Here is a 24,310-nt window from a genome sequence, read left to right as displayed (position 1 = left end):
TCAGAGGATCTGGTTGTCATCTGTTCAGTGGATCTCTTGTGATGATAGTGATATATTCCCCGGTTCCGTTTATTTCGGAACTTCCCAAGTTGGATTTATGGTTAATCGGGCACTCAGATGATTGTAATCAGTTCAGAGACTGGTTCAGTACAGTTGATCCTCAGATGACTTGGAAGATGGCACAATGACCTGCCTGCATGCATTTGCATCATTCCCATTTCGCATTCATCTGCATTTAACCCATGTCTATCCGTACTCAGGGTCCATTTTTTGATTGGGATTCTGGTCGAGAGACATCCAGATGTCAGTGTTATTGTTGAAATGTTATCCGTCTCAATGAAGCCAGAATCAAAGGACAATGCCTCATACGGATAGACATTGCATGCGTGAGTCATATTAACCTGTTTTCTGTTTTCTAGGTGTCAGTATCTAACCGGTGCGCATAGCTCTTCCGTTCAGACATCCCGCCAAACTCAACGAACTCAGACTGATGGATCCGTCCAACGCCGACATTCTCGAATTGAAAGAGATGATGGGGGAGCTGTACAAAGTAGTGCAGGGGCTCGCCTTGGGGCAGAAAGCAATGGCTGAGAGGTTGGAGAGGATTGAAAAATGGCTAATAATAGAGAAAGTTCAGGGAAAGGCTTCGTCATCCGTAGTAAAGAAGCCCTCTGGCAATGGTCAGCTCAAGAAGGAGGTTGAATCAGGTGGTGTGCAGGCCAAGAAAGAACGCGGTAAGGATCGTTACCACCCTTATGCTGCCACTGTAACCACTCCTGTCAGTAATCCACCTATACAACAGCAACAATCGCCACCTCAACAGAAAGCACAGAAAGCTAAGGGCCAAGTAAAGAAGGGGACGGATCGTCAGTTTGATAAGCCACCCGTGACTTATACCCTTCTGTTCAAGAGGTTGAGGGATCTTGGGTTAGTTCGGCCAAGGATATTGGTTCCTGTAGAACCGCATCGGAGGCCTGCAAACTACGATGAGAACCCCAGGTGCGAGTTCCATTCTGGGGCACCCGGACACAACATTGAGGGTTGTAGAGCTTTTAAGCATGCCGTCCAAGATATGATGGACTCTAAGGCTATCAGTTTGGCACAGATACTGAATGATAATGTTAACCCCGTGCCAATGCATGGTCCTGTAGAGGTGAAAGTAATGTCAAGGGACAAGAGAGGAATAGAGGTGACTGATGGGGATCAGTTAAAAACTCCAATGTTTGCGGTCCCGAAACATCTGGTGAAGAGTGGAACGTTCCCTAGTGTTGATAATTGTTGTGTGTCTGTCACCACAAACGGATGTGTAGTGATGGGGGAAACGATTCAGAAGATGATGGAAGTAGAAGTGGACGGTGAAAAATTTGAAACATCAAGTCAGGCAGTTGAAACCGTCAAAGTGGAGGATGCCATTCTAGCTGAGAAAGAGAAGAAGTTGTCAATTTCTTCTTACAAACAAACCATGGAAGTGGTGAAGAACGGAGAAGCCCTAGGCTGGGGAAAGATCATAGACATTATGGTGAAGGCGGATATGTTCGGGGTTGGCTATCAGCCAGATCAAGAGTCGTCTAGGAAAAATAGAGGACGTCGTCAACCGTTCACATTCGTCAGTGCCGGAATGCTGGATCCAGGTCATGCCTATGCAGGGGGTGAAGATATTGACAGTGACCGCGAGCTTGAGTCGTGGATAAAGTCGTGCGTACCAGGGAACTGGAAGGCCTCAAAGATCATCACTGTCACTCATCATGAAGAGTAGTATTTCTGTTTTTCAATTCTGTTTGCATGAAAGCCATACGTTTTGCCCGAAACGTAATGGTCCATTGTAAGGGCCATCTCATGTGTTTCATTGTGCAACATTTTGCATCATTAATAAATGGATGGTTTTGTGATTAAAAGCGGTGTTCACTGCCTTTCATTTATTTTTGCAGTTTAAAAAAATAAAAATGGCAATGTTTATTTTCATTTTTCTTTCCTTTTGATTTGTCTTGTTCCGACTTCAAAAGTGACTATCCTCCTGATCTCATTGATAACAATTCGGTTACACCTTTGTATGACTTCGACAATCCGCTCTATCATGACCAAAGAAGAAGGCGAAGAAGATTGTGATCTGCTGGAATTAGCCAGGTTGTTGAAATAAGAGGAGAAGGTGATTCAACCGCACGAGGAGCGATTCAATTGTTAATCAAGGCACCACCGAGGTCAGAAAGGAAGTGAAAGTTGGGGCCGCTTCAGAGGCGAGTCGAGAGCAGAATGGTAGCCCTGTTGGAAGAGCATGTGGATACCTTCGCCTGGTCGTGTCAGGATATGCCAGGGTCGGATATCGATGTCGTTGTGCACAAGCTACCATGGAGAGAAGACTGTCCTCTAGAGAAGCAGAACGTCGGTGCCACGTATCAGAGTGACTTTGTTTCATGATATGATTCATCATGAAATTGAATGCTATGTTGATGACATGATAGCAAAGTCCCAAATAGAAAAAGGGCATCCGGTAGACCGGGGAAAGTTGTTTGACCGGATTGAGACAACTCAGACTGAGGTTGAGTCCGAATCAGTGCACTTGTGGAGTGTTGTCCGGTAAAATGCCGAGGTTTATTGTGAACGGATAATAGGAATCGAGGTCGATCCTGCAAAAAAAAAAAAAGAAAGAAAAGAAAAGAAAAGAAAAAAAGAAAAAGCAATACAAGAAATGCCTGAATCGAGAACAGAAAAGAAGGTTCGTGGTTTCTTAGATAGATTGAATTGCATTTCATGGTTCATATCTCATCTGACAGCCACGTGGGAACCCATTCAAACTGTTGGAAAAAAGAGATCAATTGGTCAGGCAGATAATGATTGCCAAGGGGCATTGAAAGATAAAAGAATAAGTTGTAGGAACCTCTGATTCTGATGCTTCCCGTGGAAGGAACAACTGTTAATCTGGTACTTGACAGCCCTCGAGGGGTCTATGAGGTGTGCTGGGTCAGCATAACGAGTCTGGTCGAAAAGAGCATGCAATTTACCTTAGCAAAGAGTTTACCGACTGTGAAACAATACATTCACTGCTTGAGAAAACTTGTTGTACTTTGGCATAGGCTGCTCGCCGACTAAGACAGTATATGCTGGTTCATACCACTTTGTGGATTTCCAAGATGGATTCGATCAAGTATGTGCTTGAGAAGCTAGCATTGACCGGACGGGTTGCGAGATGGAAAATAATTCTGAATGATTCGTGATATACAATACACCTCTCAGAAGGAAATCAAGGGGAGTGTATTGTCCGATTACATCGCCCCGCAACCCATTGAGGATTATCAACCAAGGAAGTTTGAGTTCCCTGATGAGGACATCTCGAGGTTCTCAAATCGAAAGATTGTGAGGAACCGATCCCGGAGGAGGGGCCTGACCCTGAATCCGAACGGATTCTGATGTCTGATGGGGGGAGGTTAATGTGGATGAGTTAGTGCCGTTTTGGTTACGCCGAAAAGATCCCACATTCCTTTTGTTGCCCGGATAACATTTGAATGCACCAACAATGGTGGCTAAGTACGAAGCTTGAATCCTGGGTATCGATCTTCGGTGCGTACGTCTACTAGGGCAACGCCGCGCTCGCTCGTATATGGGATAGAAGTGGTATTACCTACTGAAGTCTAGATCCCATTGTGGAGAGTCCTGATGGATGAGAAATTAGAGAAGGCTGAGTGGATAAGGACTCGGTATGACGCGTTGAGCCTGACTGGGGAAAAGAGGCTGACAGTTACTTGTCATGGGGCAGTTGTACCCAGAGAATGAAGCGTGCTTTTGACCGAGAAGTGCGACCTCGTGCATCCCACGTAGGAGAGGTGTTGTTGAAAAAGATCCTTCCTCCTCAAGACGATCGTGGGGCAAATGGGACATACAGTTATGAATGTCCGTTCGTGGTCAAAGAAGGTTTTCTCTGGCAGAGCTTTGTTGTCAACGACCACGGACGACGAGGATTTTTTCATCCCCTGTGAATGCGGACGCAGTTAAAAAAAAATACTTCGTAAAAAGAGACCCGCTGGACGAAAAGAATAAAATAGTCCAGGCAAAAATGGGCACCCGGCGAACCAAAAAAAAGAGAAAAGGTTCCGGCAAAAATTAGGGATAAAAGAAAAAATTGTACACCCGGCAAGTCGAAAACCCGAAAGGGCGGTCCAGGCAAAAGAGGGAATGAAACGAACAACTGCGTCTAGCATAATCGTTTGAGATTTGGATACGACCTGGATAATCCCCGACAGAGATCGATCGGAAGCGTCTTGTTCAGAAGACAGAAAGTGCGGAAAGTCTTGAGGACATAAGGGGGTGTAACCGAGTTGGAACCCGATGAGATCACGGTTTCACATTGCCATTAGGATAGATTTTTCCTTTTGTGCGCGATCACCTCTTTTCAGGGATTGCTTCCTGTGTGTTGCTCGGTTCTGAACCACCTTTTTTCAGTCAATAAAATGCATGTTCAGTCAAATAATTTTGTTTTTGTCTTCATTACCGCTTTGATTGCGAAAACATCAGTTTATTTTTGATAAGAATATTTGCATTTTGAAACATAGAGGTCCCTTCCGATGCATGCTTATAAGATTGGAATCTGGAAATCTTATTCGGAAGATTGAGTGACCTAGGTGTTGAAATGTTGGCACGCCTGGGGCACGCTTTTATCTAATGATCTCTTGTGCAGGTGCTGTTAGATATTTTCATTCACTTGCAGTTAGTGATGGGTAACATTTTGACAGAAGATCCCCGCAGAGTCCAATCAGGGGCAAGGGATAGAAGAACGGTGAAGAGATGAAAGAATTGCGACGACGATCCTAGAGGGTAATCAAGAAGACTCTTCAAAGTCTGAGGATTAGAGAGTAGCCCGGATCTGAGGAGCGATTGTCTCGAAGCAAAGAAAAGACGAGAATATTAGGTGATGGATCAGAAGAGACCAGATGAGTCTGGGAGCTCTCAAAAGTGGAAAGTGAGCATTGTGGTTGGATGATGAATGCCAGTGTTCGACGAATCGATGGGCGTCCCATGTCAAATAGGCCGTATCTCCCCAGTGGGTTTAAGGGTGTTATCTCCGTAGCAGATTCGAGATCGGTGTCTCCTCAGCGAGCCTGAAGGTTGCCATATCCCCAGTAGAAGTGTCGGTGGGTAGATTGTTCCTAAGGGTTGAGGATGTTTCCCCAAGCAAGCCTGAAAGCTGTTAGAACTGTTATTCCCCAGCAGTCGGGTAGCAGGTTCAAAGGCTATTCTATCCCCAGCAGGTCTAAGGATTTTTTAGTTCCCCAACAGGCCCGAGAGTTGGTTTGTCCCCAACTAGTCTGAAGACTGTTGGTCCCCACTGAGTCTGAAGGATGTTGTATCCCCAGCGGAGGTATCAGTGAGTAGTCTGTTCCTCAGCAGTCGGGTACGAAGTACTGTAATCCTCAGCATGGCCGTGAATGCCTTTCCCCAACAGGGTTGTGATTGTCTTCCCCCAGCAATTTTGGAGTGGGTGTTCTTCCCAGCGGAAGTTTGTGTTGATGGTTTTCCCCCAGCGAAGTCCCCAAGTGGATCATGTTCGATGAGATTACTCCCCAGTAGAGTTTATCCTGCTCATGGGTTGGTAGTTATCCCCAGTAGACGTGAGCTTTGGTTGTTTCCCTTAGTAGAGTCCCCAAGTGGATTGGCTCGGTGAAAGTTTTCCCCGGTGGGATTTATCTTTTCTCCCGCAACAATGTTATTCGCCAGCACGGTTGAGAAGTTGGTGTGTTCCTCAGACAGAGTCTCCCCAGAGTTGACTTGGTTTCCTCTGTCGTCTCCATAGTTTCAGATCAGCAAAGCACCCCCAGCAGTGTGTCTCCCGACAGAGCTGGAGAATATATTCAGATTTGTGTGCTCAGCAGAGCAATTCGTTGCTCCTCAGCAGGAGTTTTTATCATTTTGCATCTTGCATGTAGTAATCATTGCATCCGCAGACCGCGTAGCATTTCCATTAAATATGGAGCATTACGCCATAGAAAAATTCAAACATATGCATTCATGTGTTAAACCTAATCAGACCATATCCCTGGCAGAGGCGGATCGTTGTTCAACACCTGGACGACACATTTGCTACAGTTGCTCCTGACAGCATTCAGGATTAATAATTACCCAGAGAGGTTTATTTCCTCACCCGCAGTGAAAGGAAAGCTTGATTCTCCCCAGTGAGATCCCCAGCAAGTGTGTAGCCTTGCCTTGACATATGTAGATGTCATCCCTGTGATACCGGTGAGTGTCATGTCAGCACCCGTGTGTCGTCCTTTTTTAGTATCGGTAAACACCATTGTTTCGGTGTCGGTAAACATCGAGTCTTTCTCCCAGTCATCGGTAAATGTCTGGTCTTGCTTCACTTCTGTACGCATCATCTTTCGATGTCGGTAAACATTGTATCCTTTCCCAGTTCATCCGTTGATGACTGGTCACCTCTCCGTTGGTTTCGATAAACGTTGAGTTTTTCCCATTCGTCCGTTGACGTCTGGTTGTATATCTTTTTCCCTTCATCCGTTGATGTTTGGTCACCTCTCCGTTGGTTTCGATAAATGTCGAGCTTCTCCCGTTCGTCCGTTGACGTCTGGTCGAGTTTTCCCATTCATCCGTTGATGTCTGGTCACCTCTCCGTTGGTTTCGATAAACTTTGAGTTTTTCCCATTCGTCCGTTGACGTATGGTTGTATCTCTTTCTCCCAATTCATCCGTTGATGTCTGGTCACCTCTCCGTTGGTTTCGATAAACGTTGAGTTTTTCCCATTCGTCCGTTGACGTCTGGTTGTATATCTTTTTCCCTTCATCCGTTGATGTTTGGTCACCTCTCCGTTGGTTTCGATAAACGTCGAGCTTCTCTCGTTCGTCCGTTGACGTCTGGTCGAGTCTTCCCAGTTCATCCGTTGATGTCTGGTCACCTCTCCGTTGGTGTCGATAAACGTCGAGCTTCTCCCGTTCGTCCGTTGACGTCTGGTCGAGTCTTCCCAGTTCATCCGTTGATGTCTGGTCACCTCTCCGTTGGTTTCGATAAACGTTGAGTTTTTCCTATTCGTCCGTTGACGTATGGTTGTATATCTCTTTTCCCAGTTCATCTGTTGATGTCTGGTCACTCCTCTCTATTGGTGTCGATAAACGTCGAGCTTCTCCCGTTCGTCCGTTGACGTCTGGTCGAGTCTTCCCAGTTCATCCGTTGATGTCTAGTCACCTCTCCGTTGGTGTAGATAAACGTCGAGCTTCTCCCGTTCGTCCGTTGACGTCTGGTCGAGTCTTCCCAATTCATCCGTTGATGTCTGGTCACCTCTCTGTTGGTGTCGATAAACGTTGAGTTTTTCCTATTCGTCCGTTGACGTATAGTTGTATCCTTTCCCAGTTCATCCGTTGATGTCTGGTCACCTTTCTGTTGGTTTCGGTAAACGTCGAGTTTTTCCCAGTCGTCCGTCGGCGTCTAGTTGTGATTTCTATTCTCATTCATCATCTTTCGATGTCTGGATGTGGTTCCTTTTTTCTGGAAAAAAATCAAAATCCCGTGATAAGTATCAGATCCCAGTTGAAGTTGCCCTTGGTGAACTTTCTTTTCTTGGATCCCCGCAGAGTGCAAATTTCTACGGTTCTTTGGTATTCAATCCCTGTGTACCTTGAAGGTCTGACAGCCGTTGCTCTCATCCATTCAGGTTCCCAGTTGATTGAATAGGGGCAGCTGTAGCACCTCAAATTTGCACCTCCCATTTGTATATACATTTCATTTTTAGGTCAATAACATTGCATAAACATTGCATTCACATTGCATAGTGCATTGCATCTCATCAGGCAAGACTGGTCAGGAGGTTCAACTGTGCAAGGCAACAAGAGCATTTTCCATGAGATCAAAACCCTAGGGTGATTTCCATTGAGTTCACATGACCCAAGGATCATTTTGAAGTGGTTTGGATAAGTGTTGAAGGCTCAGAACTCATCAGTGCATGTGCAAATCATCTGAGACCCACAAAAGTCAACAGAAGTCAACTGCACAGTCAACTATGGATTTGGAGGTGGGAAGTGGTTAGAGAAGCTTCATTCATGTTCAAACAAGTCTCATTTGACATTTAAAACATCAACATTGAAGAATTTGAAGTCAGGTCAAGACTTTCCAAAAATAGCAGATGACCTATAATTTGAACTTTCCAAAAATGGAAAGATTTTGGACCAACTTCAACTCAAGATTACATCATCAAGAAAGCTTCAAATGAAATTTTGTCCAACATCAAAGTTGAATATATTTCTCTCCCATTTCCAAAAAGTCCAAGATCACGGATTTCTCATGTGTGGTTAAGGAGATATGGTCCAATTATGGCAAAGTGTGTTTCAAAGTTCAAATGGGCATAACTTTCAAACCAAAAATCCAAAATGAGTGGTTCTTTTTGCATTTTGATCCTTATAACATGTACTTTCCAAGCATACCATCACTTGACATGAATTTCATTTGCATAGGCATGTGCTCACTCATGAAATTTTTGGAAGGAAATTGCATAAAATCATTTTTGTGGAACATATGCATACCAAACCAATTCTAACATGTGCATGGACTCATTTTAAGGCATTTTGGGCCAGGAATATGCATTGTTCACGTGCATGGGGGTGCATGAAGTGGAAATATGATTTTTGCACATACACTTTCAAATTGGTTCATCACATTGGTATTAAGCTTAAACATGATTAAAACAGGATTAGTATGGAGTATATATACTTAGTCATAACTGTTTTTAATCAGAAGTTACATTTCAGATCTAGAATCACAAAATTCTCCAAATTTTCTCTCTCAAACTTTTTGCAAAATTCTTCAAACAAGAACACTTTTCATTGATCCATTCATCATCCTGAGGTGTTGTTGAGTAGAATTGGATGTGGAAGCAGAGGAAATTGTGGCATTCTTGTTCATGTTCATAGCTTGGAGCATCCATGGCAGTTGAAGATTGAACTGGTTTCGTGCATCCTTGAGCCTCACATTCATCATCATTCATCTCAATAAGCATATTGGAAGATATCTGAGGACTTGTTTGAGCTTGTAACACGCGATTTCCAATTCTGTTCATCAAGAGGTCAGTTTTTTGATCTCTTTAATTCTCAAATTCATTATGCCTATTGTCTAGTTCATTGATTGGTGATAATGCTGATGAAAATTTGGAGTGATTTGGTGCAGTTTTGAGCAAGATACATGCATTTCAAGTTTTGATGTTAATCTTTCTTTGCTTCGATTTGGGTTGGATATGTTGTTTTTGCGTGATTTGTTCATGGATCCTTGATGTATGTGTGATGATGAACCGATTGATATGCTCCTTTTTCATTTCTGGAACATTTTGTGAAAATCTGGAAAAATTGCATGAAGATCTTCATGATCTTCATCGTGCTTGCATGAACATCATCATTTCCAGTTTTGGCCACGGTTTAGCTACGTTTTAGCTACGAAACTTGCAAGTTCATTTTGACTTTTGCTACGAAATTCAAATAGCGCGCTGCATGGCTAGGGTTGATGCAAAACGTCAGCGTTTTGCAAGCGCGCGCTTGGTAATTTCAAATTCTGCACCGGTTCGAACCTGGCTGAAGTCACTTTTCATATTGCCTTGCCAATTATCCCTCCACATTTCATACCTTGGCTCCAATTCTATTTTCAAATTTTTCCTAAACTTCCAAAAATCACCATAAATTGAAAATTAATCCAAATGACCTCCAATTTTTTGCATTGTGATCCTCATTCTGTCTACCTTTTTGTGATTATTAAAATGCAAATTGTACTTGGCTGGAAAAATCATTTGTCCTAGGGTGTTTGAATGTATATGCATGTTTGACCTTGCCTTGTTCCATTCATCATAAAATGCTCAAAAATGATCCAATGCTTCTGAAATTTTGTGTGTGATTTCTAGACATGTGGAGTGATGTTTTGGCTTTGGTTTGAGATTTTTACCATGAGTCATATCTGTTTTATGCTTATGCTAACTTGGTGTGACAATTTGTGTCACACATGTGCTTGTCTTGATTGATCAAAGTGATTGCCATGCCTAATGATGACCAATGCCTCTAATTTTTTTGTGTGATGATCATGTTATATGTTCTGTTTACTCATAAATTTTTCCAAGATTATTTGAGTCATTTTTGATTTGATGTGCATTTGTTTCTTCTGATGTCTCAATGTGACTAGCTTTTGCATGCCTTGCCATGTTTTGCTCATGAAATGAATATGATTAATGATTTTGATGTGGGACTTTTTGAGATTTGTTCCTGGTTGAATGAAGATGATTCATGTTAAATTTCAAGTTCTGTTTTGAATGTTTGACCCTAGGCTTTGACCTAGTGGTTTGGACTCACTGTTTGGAATGTGGATTTCAGGTTCAGATGCACATTGCCATGATTGGAGTGGCTCATTCTTTTGAGTTTGATTAATTGGTTAATGTTGGATAACATTGTGTTGTTTTGTAGGTTTTGAGAACAAATCCTCTTGTGCTTGGGCATTGCTCATTGTTGCCTGATTGCTTTGTCTATTTATTGTTGCTTGATGACCGTTGTTGGTTTGTCTGTACAGTTGAACTGATTGGTTTAGATTTTTCACAGGTACTTAAGTTGCTTTGAGTTCTTTTGAACTTGCTTTTGCTTTGCTTGGTTACTTAACCACTGAGGTATAATTCCTTTGACTTCATGTAGTCTGGAAGACCTGTCCTGTTATGTGGGCAGGCACCTGTCTGAAGCCCTCCTTAAGAGGCAATGCTTGTGAATGTTTATTTTTGTGCCAAGCAGGTAAAGACCTCCTAAGAGGCAATTGGCAGATAAAAGGGATGTGCAATCCATCCCCTGCTATTCAGTTGTGTCATTCGCCTTGCTCACACCATTGTGTTGATGCATTGTGGATAATAACCCAAGATCATGTTGTGTCAGTCATATGTGGAGAAGAGTTCCTACATTCTGAACTCCCACACTTTCATTTGTCTGAAGCTCTCCCAGGCCAGGGATAAGAGCTGTGAGGTCTTACCCTCACTTCCCATTTCATCTGCTTCACCCTAACTCTCAATGTTAGGGTTAAGAGCTAACTACACCCGATTCTAGTTGGCTTGTTTTACAGCTTAACCTTGTATGAGCCCAATTGTTTGCATATAGTGTGTGTGCTTGCTTATTTGTGCTTGTATGTATTTGCCTGTGTTGTTTAAGATAGCTTGCTCCCTGTGCAAGTTAGATAGAAACCTTAACATAGGGATCGTATGCATGATAACTTCTAGGCTCGAGTCGTAGTCTCCCTAGTAGTTTATGTCTCCCTTCGTATCTGGTTAGGTTAGAAGTTCTTTCCCTGTTTAGGGGAACTACGTCGCCCTGATCCTCATACCAGATGAGGTACGTAGGCAGGAGATGAGCTGATCTCTCCGGGCAACCTTTTGTTTTGTTTGTGTGAGTTGTTTCTCCCTTTCTGGTAGGAGTCTGACGTAAGTTCAGCGATTGGCAGTTGGTTTCCTGTGTCTGGTTTGTTTGTAGGAGTCTGACGTAAGTCCAGCGATTGGCAGTTGGTTTCCTGTGTGTGTTTGTTGGTTCGGAGTCTGATGTAAGTCCAGCGATTGGCATTCGGTTTCCATGTTTGCCTGTTTGTGTGGAGTCTGACGTAAGTCCAGCGATTGGCAGTCGGTCTCATGTGTGGTTTTGTTTGGCGTGCGTTAGCCGAGCTACGAGTGCTCTGATTCTTCTCCGGTCAGAAAAGATACGTATGCGTAGGATGCGACATCCTAGCGAGCATGTTTCCCCTGTCTCGAACTCCGTCGACTCTGATGTCTGTGCCTGACAGACTACGTAGGCCCAGGATGCGATATCCTGCCGAGTCCTGTTTCTCTTATCTTTCTGTGTGTTCCTTCCAGCCTTGTGTGCAATTTGTGATCAGTTTTTAGCAACCTCATCCTTTCTTTTGTGCGTGGATCCCGTCGAGTACGACAGATGCGTAGGGGTGCTAATACCTTCCCTTCGCATAACCGACTCCCGATCCCATCTCTCTTTGGTCGCGAGACCATGTCTTTTCCAGGTTTACTTCGAGCGTTTCCTTTCTCTCCTTTGGGATAAATAACGCACGGTGGCGGCTCTGTTGTTTCGTTTTCCCGCCGGTTTTTTGCGTAATGCGACAAAGTGATTTTGAGAATGTTCCAAGCATCTTTAGCCACCTCACAGTTGTTTACCAATCTGAAGATGTTCTTATCAACTCCATTGAATATAGCATTCAATGCTTTAGAGTTCCCAAGAGCTAGATCATCCTCCTCCTTGGTCCATTCTTCCTCAGCCTTTTTGTCAGTTATAGCTTCTCCTTCCTTAGTGACAACTGGATGTTCCCAGCTTGTTAAAACAGCCTTCCAAGCCTTGTTATCCAAAGATTTTAGGAAGGCTACCATTCGAGGTTTCCAGTAATCATAGTTGGATCCATCCAAGATAGGTGGTCTGTGAACAGATCCTCCGTCTCTATCCATAGTACCAGAAAGTAACGTCCCTAGATCTCACCCAGAACCAGAGCAGGATGCCTGCTCTGATACCAATTGAAATTCTAGTATCAGATATGAGATGTCGAAGGTAATGTCACGACACTAATATCTGAACAATACAAACAGGATAAAGATAAAGAACAGTAATGCAAGAGACACAAGAAATTGTTAACCCAGTTAGGTGCAAACTCACCTACATTTGGGAGCTACCAAGCCAGGAAGGAAATCCACTAAATAGAATCAGTTCAAAGACTCTCAGTAAACAACTTCAAGTTACAGTCTTTTCACCTAATCTCTACCCATGTGACTTCTACCTAAGAACTCTTAGATATGAGATCCTACTCACTCCCCTTCAATCACGACAATGATATAAAACAAGAATTACAATGAAAAGAAGACACTCTTTAATGACACATACTTGATCTTACTTAAAAGCTTCAATCAAGTAAACACACACTCATGCTTAAAAGCTTAGAGTGACAAATTACAACTCAAAAATTAGACCAATTCAATCATCTATGGATGAATTGAATGGCTTACAATTCACACGACCACACAAGACTAAAACCCTTATTCTCTCTCAATATTTCGTTTGTTATTTCTTGTGTATAAAACCAGGTTTTCCATGTCCTTTATATAGAAGTATTTGGCTGGGCTTGGACATCATAAAACCCTAAAACTATTTTCCATTCAAATCTTCTCATGACAACTGATTATCTCTCCTTGGAAAATAAGTCAATCTAGTTGTAATTACTGATTGAGAGCGCGTTTAAATCATATCTTCAATCATACATAGATTTGCATTAAAAATGCAATCACACAATACATAATATTCAGACTGAATATTCTGTATACAGATGTCATGACATCGGGTCTGACATCACAGTAAAATCCTGCATAATTACATTTTAAACATCCTGCAGGTACAAGTTATCTTATGTCAAGACAACATATGTGACAACTTGTGAACACTCTAGGTTTTACCAAAATTGCTGCCAACACTTAGAACCAACACAATGTATAGAAAATTAGTAAAAAAAGGGGGTTTTCAAGTTTTACTGCGAAAAGTAAATAAACGAGTAAACAACATCACGAAAGCGATCAGGTTGTGTTATAGAATCCATATTCCTCTATTATTGATGTTTGATTCCCTCCATGAATGATCTGATAACTATAATCTCACAAAGAATTAACAAAACTGTTATAGCCGATAACTCACTAACCACTACTCGAAGCTTTCTATCCCAAGTACACTAACATAATCTGTGTTAGGCGATGTATAGAACGTTAATTCTTTATGCCACTGTGCGGGGGTCTCATATTCCTATTCAACTAGTGTAAGTACAACAATTTCCATAGGTCCAACACATAGACTAATGGTCAGTATTCCCTATGTGCCCAATATTAGATTAAAAGAGTGTCTACATGAAAAAGCATTACGAACAAGAAGAAATTGAATAAGATTATAGATCTATAGGTTCATACAATGGTCAAATGAACATAGAATCCAACGATATAGAAATAGGTTCACCATAACACAACCTAACCTAGAGGAGCTTAGCTATTCATAGTGAAAATAACAATACCACAATTGATTGAAGAAAATAACATAAGAAGTCCCTTGAAGTGATGACCTCCAATGGCTTAAATGCTCTAAAAATAACTACTTATGCTCTCAAAATCGTGCTTCAATCTCCCAAAATCATAACCCTTGTGAAAGTGCAGAAAATCCCCTTTTAAAGGCGTTAGAATGGACCAGAGCGTGTTAGAACATCCCATAACAAGTTTCTATCATGCACATGATACCTTGCATCACGTACGATGGTGCATGTGATTATTTCTGAAGTTGCATCCTTTTTTTCTCCTTTTTCACTCCAATTTTCACTAAGTCCACAATTTTCACACTTAACTATTTTTGCCTCATTATTTGGTCTTTCTTCTTTATTTTACCTCCAATTTCATTTGTTTTGATCTGATTCTTCGACTAAATATATGCAATGGAGGAATGTCATCACATTGATAAATGATTGGAAAGAAGCACCATAGGATGTGAAAGAGAGCATATGGACAAGCATATTGATATTAATTTTAATTTTCATCGATTCGATATTACTTTCAATAATTAATAATACATACTTATTAGTGTAACTATAGTTGACGTTTTAGTTTTCTGAAGATGATATGTTGAAAAAAAGATAGAGCACTTATATTGGTACTTGTTGGAGAGGTTTAAAGTCACGACTCACGCGTGACTACATGATGTATCCTAAGCCTGATCTTGAGCATGTGTGGGTGAGATATAATTTTCTTGACAAGAAGGTGTGGAAAAAGTTTGTGAAGTCTTGTAGTTCTAAGGATTTCCTAGTTAGTGTGAATTTTATGTTCTGATAATTTTATTTATGAATTGTGGAGACAAACATGCAAGTTAATAATTTTCCAATGTATATAACAACTTAAAAGTGAAGTAATAAAGTTGAACAAGGCAAAAAAAGAATGCATAAATTGTCTCGTGGGGTTACAGGAAACTTGAAAAAACAATGATTAATGAAAAAAGACAGCAAATGGGAGATGAGGATCCCATAAGTTGTGATCGCAACCCATCTCGACCATCACGACATGAGAAGTGGAAGAGAGCTTGATAAAGACCAAATGGAGAGTATACTTTAGATGCCTCAAGAGAAATCGCTTAGAAAATTGTAAGTAGGATTTTTTTTTGCATATGTCATGTGTTATTTAAATTGCTTTGATAAGTAACAATATATATCTCATCATGTGGTTTAGGATTCGTTAGTTGTGTTGGCCCCTGAAGGTTCTTTTATTCCAGAACCACTGTAGCACCTCAAATTTGCACCTACCTTTTGTACATTCATTTTCATATTAGGTCATTAACATAACATAGTCCACTGCATAGCATTGCATTGTCCTTTGCCCAAGTGCAAGTCGTCAGACAAATTAGGTCAACTGGTTAGGAGGATCAGTCAAACAAAGCAAGCAAGTGAATTTCTCAAGGAAGCAAAGCCCTAGGTTTGCTTCAATATGTTCACATGACCTAGGGGTCCTTTTGAAGTGGTTTGGTCAAAGATTGAGTGCTCAGAAGTCATCAGTCATTGTTCAGTCCACCAGAAACCCTAGAAATTCAACTATGGTCAACTATGGTCAACTATGGTCAACTGTGCCTGAAATCAAGGATTTGAAGGTGGGAGATGGTTTGAAAGGCTTCATTCATGTCCATACAAGTCTCATTTGACATTTCAAAGATCAAGATTGGAGAAAATAAAGTCAGATCAAAAGTTTCCAAAAATAGCAGGTGACCTGTAATTGGAAATTGCCAAAAATGGAAAGTTCTTCTCCTCAAATTTACATCATCATACAAGCTTCAAATGAATTTTTGTCCAACATGAAAGTTGAAGATCTTGTTCTCTCATTTCCAAAAAGTCCAAGAACACTCATTTCTCATTTGTGGTTGGCAAGTTATGATCAAATCATTGTCAAGAATTTTTGAACTTCAAAGTGACATAACTTTCAAACCATTTGGCCAAATTGAGTGAGGTTTCTTGCTACAAGTCACATTTGACATACTCTATCCAAATCCTTCATCACATTTCACCAAAAATCATCCAATCAAAATGGCCTTTTTCAAGTGACTTGAATTAAAAAAGGGAGGGGTAAAAAAGTGACCTTTCAAATTAAACATTTTCTATACATTTTACCAATTGCATTTGACTGAAAACCACATTTGGAATTTGCTTAGGCCCATTTTCGTGCACTGTAGCATGCACCCCATGCATAATGAGTTGATTTTAGCAATTTGTACATAACATTCATTTTGATTAACCATTGCATTTGGCTTAAGTTTGATTAGTGAAATTGATTAACAGTTGGTATATATGGTTAATTCTAACAGAAAACACACTTAGCATTCCATTTCTACTCAGATCTAGATCTAGAAAGAAAAACTCTCTCAATTCTTCATCTGGATTTTCCTGCAAAGTTTCCTTAGAACAGCACCAATTCTTTTTCAATTCATCATCCACGAGCCTTTTGGAAGAGATTTGTGGCCAAGAATCGCAATTGTTGAGCTGTTTTCTTGAACTGTTGGAAGAAGCTGCATTCATGGCAGCTAGTGATTTGAACACAATCAAGCAAGTCTGAGCCACGATTCATCATCCATACACCTTCTGGAGCTTGAAGTAACATCTGTTTCGTGCTTACAAGTCCTGGAAATTACGAATCCACCGCTGTTCTTCAAATCAGGTAGGAACTCGAACCTTGCTAATGTTGAAATCATGCTATGCTTATCATAGGTCTTGCCATGCTGGTTGTAATGAACTTTAAATCGTGAAATATCATTGAGTATTAAGAGAGATATGTTGATTTGAAGTTTCATATGTGAATGTTATTCTGTTTGATTCTTTCATGTTAGCACGAATTAGGGCAAACCAATGTTGGATTATTGATGTACATGATGAGACGAACACAACGATGTATCATTTGTCCATTTTTGTGAAACTTTGTTCTTGCTGGAAATCTGGACGAAGAACACTGGATGAACGCGTTTAAACCCTAAAATTTTCAACCCAGAGTCGCGTTTAATCCGTGCCAACCGTGTCCTGCATGCATTCCGTGGTTTTTGCCCATGAAGCCAATCACTGGCTGCCACGCCACTAAGTGAAACGCGGCGTTTCACTTAGTGAGCCTCGTAATTACAAAAATGCCATCATTCATATTAAATCAATTATTTCATTTGGTTTTTTCAATTTTTATTTCACTTTGCCATGCTGATTTAGAAAATTCATAACTCACTCAAAAATAGTCCAAATAATATGAGGTTTTTTCCACCATGATCCTTGTGATGTCCTTGATTTTTTGGTGATTTTTAATAATATTGTGCACGGCTGGAAAAAATAAATGCCTAGGGTTTGCTTTGACATGTCATCTTGTGCACCATGCTCACTCTTTTGCTCATAAAATGATGATGCTTCATTAGAAATTCATGAAATGTTTTGTGCATAAACTAGACTCACTCCTGGTCAATTTGATATGTGGTTTGTAATTTTTGAGTTCCTGGATTGAGAGTTATGACATGATCTTTGTAGGAGTTACATTTTATGCCATACCATTCCTTGTGCAACTTCTTGATTTTATTTGCAATGCTTATTAAACTCAAAATGGTCTGGATTTTTGCATGAAGATACTTGTGAATGTTGAGAATGCTTGTGAATTTTCCTGGAATTTTTGAACGCATTTCCTATTTGCTTGATAATTTCTCCCCTGTTTGACCAATTGTTGACTTCTTGTGAGACATGTTTTCATTTGATTTGTGAAATTCTGATGCTTAATTGGATGGACTTGAAATTTGGCATGAGTATCATAGACATCTTGAAGTTTGCCATGGTTTTAATCCCATTCATTTATCATGTTTTGTTTCTGTTTTATGATTAATTGAAGTTGATGCTTGTTTTGATGCCATGAATGAGCTTGCTTGAACTTGTGTTGACTTTATGAATTTCATTGACTTGCTTACCTTGACCCAAATGAGCTGAAATTTGGTATGATTGACATGTTATGGATGCTATTTGATCATGAATTTTTTGAAGATTTATTGAAATGCTTTGGTATTGATTTGATTGTGATCATTCTGTTTGGTCCTTTGAGGGTGCAAATTGCATGTGTTATGCCTTTTCCTTCATGAAATGATAATGATGAATGGTATGAACGTGAAACCACTTGGATTTGTTTCCTAATTGTTTGATATTGATTTTGGATAAGTTTCATGTTCTGTTTTGACCTTTTGATATCATTTTGACCCTAGTCTTGTGCTAGTGGTTTGTGCTCTCACATTTGAGTTGTGTTTCAGGTTAATAGCACAATGGCCTATGCTTGATGATGCTTACTCAATTGGAGTTGACTTGTTGCTTGTTCATGACTAACTTTGACTTTGTTTTGTAGGTTTTAAAACTTGAGTTTGTGCCATATGGCTTGCACCCTTTGTGCAATGTGATTATTGTTTACCTGTACAGATTAACTGTTGATCTTTGTTGTTTGGTTTTGGTTTGTCTGAGTACTGATTGTATTTGATTGATTTCAGGTACATTAGTTGCTTTAGTTCCATTGAGAACTTGCTTTGCTTTGCTTAAGAGCATTTGCACTGAGGTATAATATCCTAACTCCATGTAGTCTGGAAGACCTGGCCTGTTACTTGGCCAGGCACCTGTCTGAAGTCCTCCTTAAGAGGCAATGTTTGTGTTTGTTTACATTTGTCCTTGTACATACCCAAAGACCTCCTAAGTGAAGAGGCATTGGCAGATACCAGGGATTTGCAATCCATCCCCTGCTATTCTGTGTGTCATCTGCTTTGCTCACACTACTGTGTTGATGCATTGCAGATACTAGCCCAAGATCATTGCGTCAGTCATATGTGTAGAAGGGTTCCCACCTTCTGAACCCACACATTCATGTCTTAAGCTCTCCCAGGCCAGGGATAAGAGCTGTGAAGTCTCATCTTCACCCACCTTTCATCTGCTTCACCTTGACTCTCAATGTCAAGGTTAAGAGCTAACCTCACCCTGTTACAGCGGTTTGTTTGTCGAGGTTGACATGACCCCTCGACTAAAACCTAGCCTTGATTGAGCCAACTGATTGTATATAGTGTGTGCTATTTGTGCTTGTGTGTTTGTTTTAGCTTGCTTCCTGTGCAAGTTAGGTTTAGTTTGGCTTGCTTCCTGTGCAAGTCATGTTTAGGATAGCTTGCTTCCTGTGCAAGTTAGCTAGAAACCTTAACTTAGGGATGATTTTGCATGATAACATCTAGGCTCGAGTCGTAGTCTCCCTAGTTGTGTCTCCCTCTGTTATCTGGTTAGGCTAATCCTATGTCCCTTCGTAGGGGAACTACGTTGCCCTGATCCTCATACCAGATGAGGTACGTAGGCAGGAGATGAGCAGATCTCTCCGGGCGCCTGTCTTGTTTTGTGTTGTGTGTGTCAGGAGATGGATGTAAGCCCAGCGATTGGCATTCCATATCCTCTTGTTGTGTGCTTGGAAGCTGATATAAGTCCAGCGATTGGCATTCGGGTTCCAGTGTGGGTGTGTTTGGTTTGGAAGCTGATATAAGTCCAGCGATTGGCATTCGGGTTCCATGTTTGCCTGTTTTTGTGTGGAGTTTGACGTAAGTCCAGCGATTGGCAGTCGATTTCCTGTGTTGTTTTGTCTGTGTGCGTGAGCCGAGCTACGAATGCTCTGATTCTTCTTCGTCCGAGAAGATACGTATGCATAGGATGCGATATCCTAGCGAGCATGTATTGTTTCCCCAGTTCGAACTACTTTGACTCTGATGTCTATGCCTGATAGACTAAGTAGGCCCAGGACGCGATGTCCTGCCGAGTCAGTCTTGTTTGTTTTCTTGTGTCTCTTTCAGCCAGTGTTTGTTTGTTTGTGAGCAGTGATTTAGCAACCATTTTCCTTCCTTTTGTGCGTGGATCCCGTCGAGTACGACGGATGCGTAGGGGTGCTAATACCTTCCCTTCGCATAACCGACTCCCGATCCCATCTCTCTTTGGTCGCGAGACCATGTCTTTCCTAGGTTTACTCTGAGCGTTTCCTTTCCCTCTTTTGGGATAAATAACGCACGGGGGCGGCTCTGTTGTTCTTGTTTCCCGCCGGTTTTTCGCGTAATGCGACAACCACGACATGATATTTTAATAGAAGCAATCGAAACAAATGAGCATGGTGGGCATGTCCATGGTGTTAGAGATGGCATCGACCTGAGATTATTCTATGGTACATTCAGAAAAAACACCTGACCTACGCGAAATGAAACAATTGAAGAGTTTGAGAAGAAGTTGGAAAGACAAAAGAAATAATTTGAAGATGCGTTAGCAAAGGAGTAGGAAAATCGAAGATAAGACGTGGAAGAAATGAAAGAGTTATATGTAGTATGTTAGAATATTGTGATATCTGAAATGTATGATATATATTATGTTGATTCTTTTTTGTGCTCTTGTTATTTTTATGATGTAGAGAATTCGTGGAACCGTCCAATAGTGTACACATGAAGATGGTGATGATCAAGTTCATGAAAGAACTGTTGTACGTGGTACAAGCACAAAAGGAAGTTACTCAACCGTCCCCGTTGATAATGAGATCCATAATGAGTTTTTGGCTTATTCTGAATAATCAATAACCTAATTGTTATTTCACGTTATGGATAAGAAAGATCTAATTTCTCTTGAGCTAGAACATGATCAAAAGTTAGAGTGTTTCTATGTCGATCCTACTGATATAAAGGATTTGATCATTGGAAAACAATGGTTGGACGTGGGGATACTTCAGGTTTGGTGCACGTAAGTATAAAATTGAATATCTCATTATGGTATATTCGTCGTTTTATATACAACTGATTCCTCACTTATTTGTTGAATTTTGTTTAACCATTTAGATACATTCATCGTGTTTGTATAGATTTCAATAAAGCAAATATTTATGGATTCTTGGATTTAGCAAGTATTCGATTTACACCTAATAGTCCAAAAAGGATTGAAACACACATAGATTCACATTTAGATTGGAGAAAAGACTAATACTTAGCATCATTTCTCGATGTGTGAGTTATTTTAAAATTGTGGTTTCTCTATTATAGTTACTTTCCATGTTTTACTAAATACTAATTATATATGATTGTGTTCAATAAGTGAATATGCTCGATTGATCATCATATCTCTTGGGACGAATATTATAACTACACTTTGTTCCTTACCCAAACCACTTGAATCTATGATGAAATAAACTATTACTAGCTAAGTTTATGTTTATGTGACTTTCAATAATATTTTCTTTGACTTTGTAATTAGTTTATCAAGTAATATTTTTAAAACATTTTCAATATACAGAGTTGTGGAGCGACACTATATTATGAACAATTCTAGAAAAAGCTCACATTTTCTACGCCCAAGGTAATTGCATTACATTTTATATACATGTATAGTTACATGCATGTGTTGTTATATATTCATGAAATGTTTAAATTTGTGGACGAGGAGACAATAAGAGGGATACGAGTGTGAGTATTATGTTATGAAACACATGTTAAACATTGTCTCTGTCGGCATTGTTGATTCTTGGGATCAAATATATATATATATATATATATATATATATATATATATATATATATATATTATGTCATGAAATGTTTATAATAACATATTAATGTTTAAGTTTGCTATTATATTTCAAATAGTGTGATATTCAATTTTCTTAAACTTTTTATATAGACGTTTAATGATAAGATTTCTCCCCTAATTACTTAAAAGATATCTGTAGACGTTGGGCGTTTGTTTTCAATATGTTACTTGAAAAGGGTGCTAATATATGATTTTTGCTTTGATGTTTGTAAATATATCATTTTATCTTTGATGTTTGTAATTTATAACAAGGATAAATGTATGTTTGTAAATAATAATTTTGACTTTGGTGTAAAAAATATTTAAGTTTGTAATATATGTATAAAATATAGGTAAACAAAATATAGGTTTTTTATATAAGGAAAAATAAAATAAAAGAAAGTATTTCACCACTATTGATTAAGAAGACTGTGGTGATAGATAGCACACTAAATATTGTATAAGATACCATCTATAGGAATCAAAGTCATGACCTTTATATATTGCACAACAATTGTTTACTATAATCGTTGTGATAGGTAGCATGCTACTTAGTTTGTCACAACGATCAAACACCCGTGGTGGAAAATATCATACTTACAACCACACCCTACCTCCCAACGGTTGGTTAACCGTGATGGTATCCATTTTCCAATCGTTGTAAAATGGAGTTTCCATAGTAGTGTTTGTAGTATATATTTAATGAAATCATCCACGTGAGTGTCAAGTAGTGCCTTTAGTATGGGATATTGGGGAAATATCTATAATACGCATTAGAAAAATCATGCACGTGCATGGCCTAATAGCACACCACAACGTCAATAGAAAGAAATATGAGGGGTGTGATGCGAGTGGTAGACCTCTAACATATACTGTGTCTTTGGTTCATATAGCTTGCTACACAAATGTCACAATAGGTTAAATTTATCATTCTAGGATTGATTCTTATAGTTTGGAACATCAGTTTGACGCATTACATATATAATGTCAGTCCAACAATTTTTTATAATATTTCTTAATTATTTTATATATATGTAGAGAACTGTTGCAATTATTATCTATTTAAAAAATTATTATTATTATTATTATTATTATTATTATTATTTAAAATAACTTTTTGATAAATAAATTATATTTTTATTTAATTTAAATCTCATTTATTGATAATTACTAGAATAATATTATGAATAATATTTAAATAAAATCACAAGGTCAATTTAACTCTTTAATGTTTTTTAATGAAATTAAATAAATTTAATTTTAATAAATAAATGCATCATTTTTTATCAATTTACATACGGTACATTTTGGATACGTTATGCTGCAAATTGAACTTGCAATAAGACAAATTAAGATGGTTACGATGAAAATTGATCGTAAGTAACTAATAAGTTTTATTGATTGATTCTACTCTCACCATATATATACAAAATGTGAAAAAACTTTGGATATGGTGAAAATCACAAAAATCTTGCAGAATTATATTACTTCCTAAAATTAATATTTCACAAAAACACTCTACTAGATTAAAATCTTTATCCTTGCAATTTCAGTATCTTCGTCTTAGAATTTGTTAAATCCTAGAGGATTAGCGTATTACGCTTAAAATCCTTAAGAACGATGCAATCATGTGTCTCAAATAATCTCACCGGATTTTATTTTTGTAGGTTTTTGTAGTATTATCAACAACCAATATAACATCAATTAATTGCTTATAAATTCAAATAAAGATTTCATTTTTGCGTCAGAAAAAAGTTTGCCAATTATTATTAATTAAAAGAAATCTTTATTTTTATTAATTGCACTTTATTTTTATTAATTGCACTTTATCGTTGTCGGGGTTGTCATATCTTACGCATTGTAATTTTTCAGCAATAGCGTTTGCAATTTTCACTCCATCCTTTAATAACATTGTTATTCACATCACACATTTTTTTAATATTAGCGCACACATTGTCTTTCTCTCTTCCTCTCTTACTCTCAGTTTCATAACGGCAAGTCTTTTAACTCTTTATTTTATTAACTTGTTCTCACAAAATCTCAAGTTTTGCCTTGTGTTACATCCCTATTTAAAGGTATATATTGTTTATATAGAATTATTCAATTTTTTAAGTTTATGTATTTGCTTGCAGCCTTGAGTTTGATTAAATTCTTTCGATCATCATTTTCATTTCTTTCGAATTTTAAGTTTTTTGTTAATTTAATTCTTTTAGTTATAAAATTTTAAATTATTTGTCATGTTTTTCAATTGGTCAGGATTTAAATCGATCAAAAATTTATTTTTGACGGAATATGAAAGATGACAAGTAACAATGTAACAACTAATTATGTGAAAATCAGGTTCTATTGTTCTAATTTGTTCTCTTTAATTTTATTTATAATATTTTAAATATATTTTATGAATTATTTTTTTGACTTATTTTAAAATATTAAATGTCAACTTGAAAATATGAATTAGGTTACTCAAAATTACAACAACAAAAATCAAGCTTTTATTACATCGCAAAAATGGTCTCTAGATAATTCATTAAAACAAACAAAAAATTATAAATATGAAAATATAGGTAATTTTTCATTGATGTTGCTATAAAACAAATGAAAGGTCTAGTTACATTTTTTTTGAAATTAAAATTAATCTAAGATCGAAATGTCTTAACCAAGATTGAATGGGTTAGTTTTACTATCCATTGGAATTTTTTTT

Source organism: Lathyrus oleraceus, chromosome 5 (assembly GCF_024323335.1).
Source record: "Lathyrus oleraceus cultivar Zhongwan6 chromosome 5, CAAS_Psat_ZW6_1.0, whole genome shotgun sequence".
Lineage (NCBI taxonomy): Eukaryota > Viridiplantae > Streptophyta > Magnoliopsida > Fabales > Fabaceae > Lathyrus > Lathyrus oleraceus.
The sequence above is the reverse complement of the archived record's forward strand: the minus strand, read 5'-3'. Positions refer to the sequence as shown.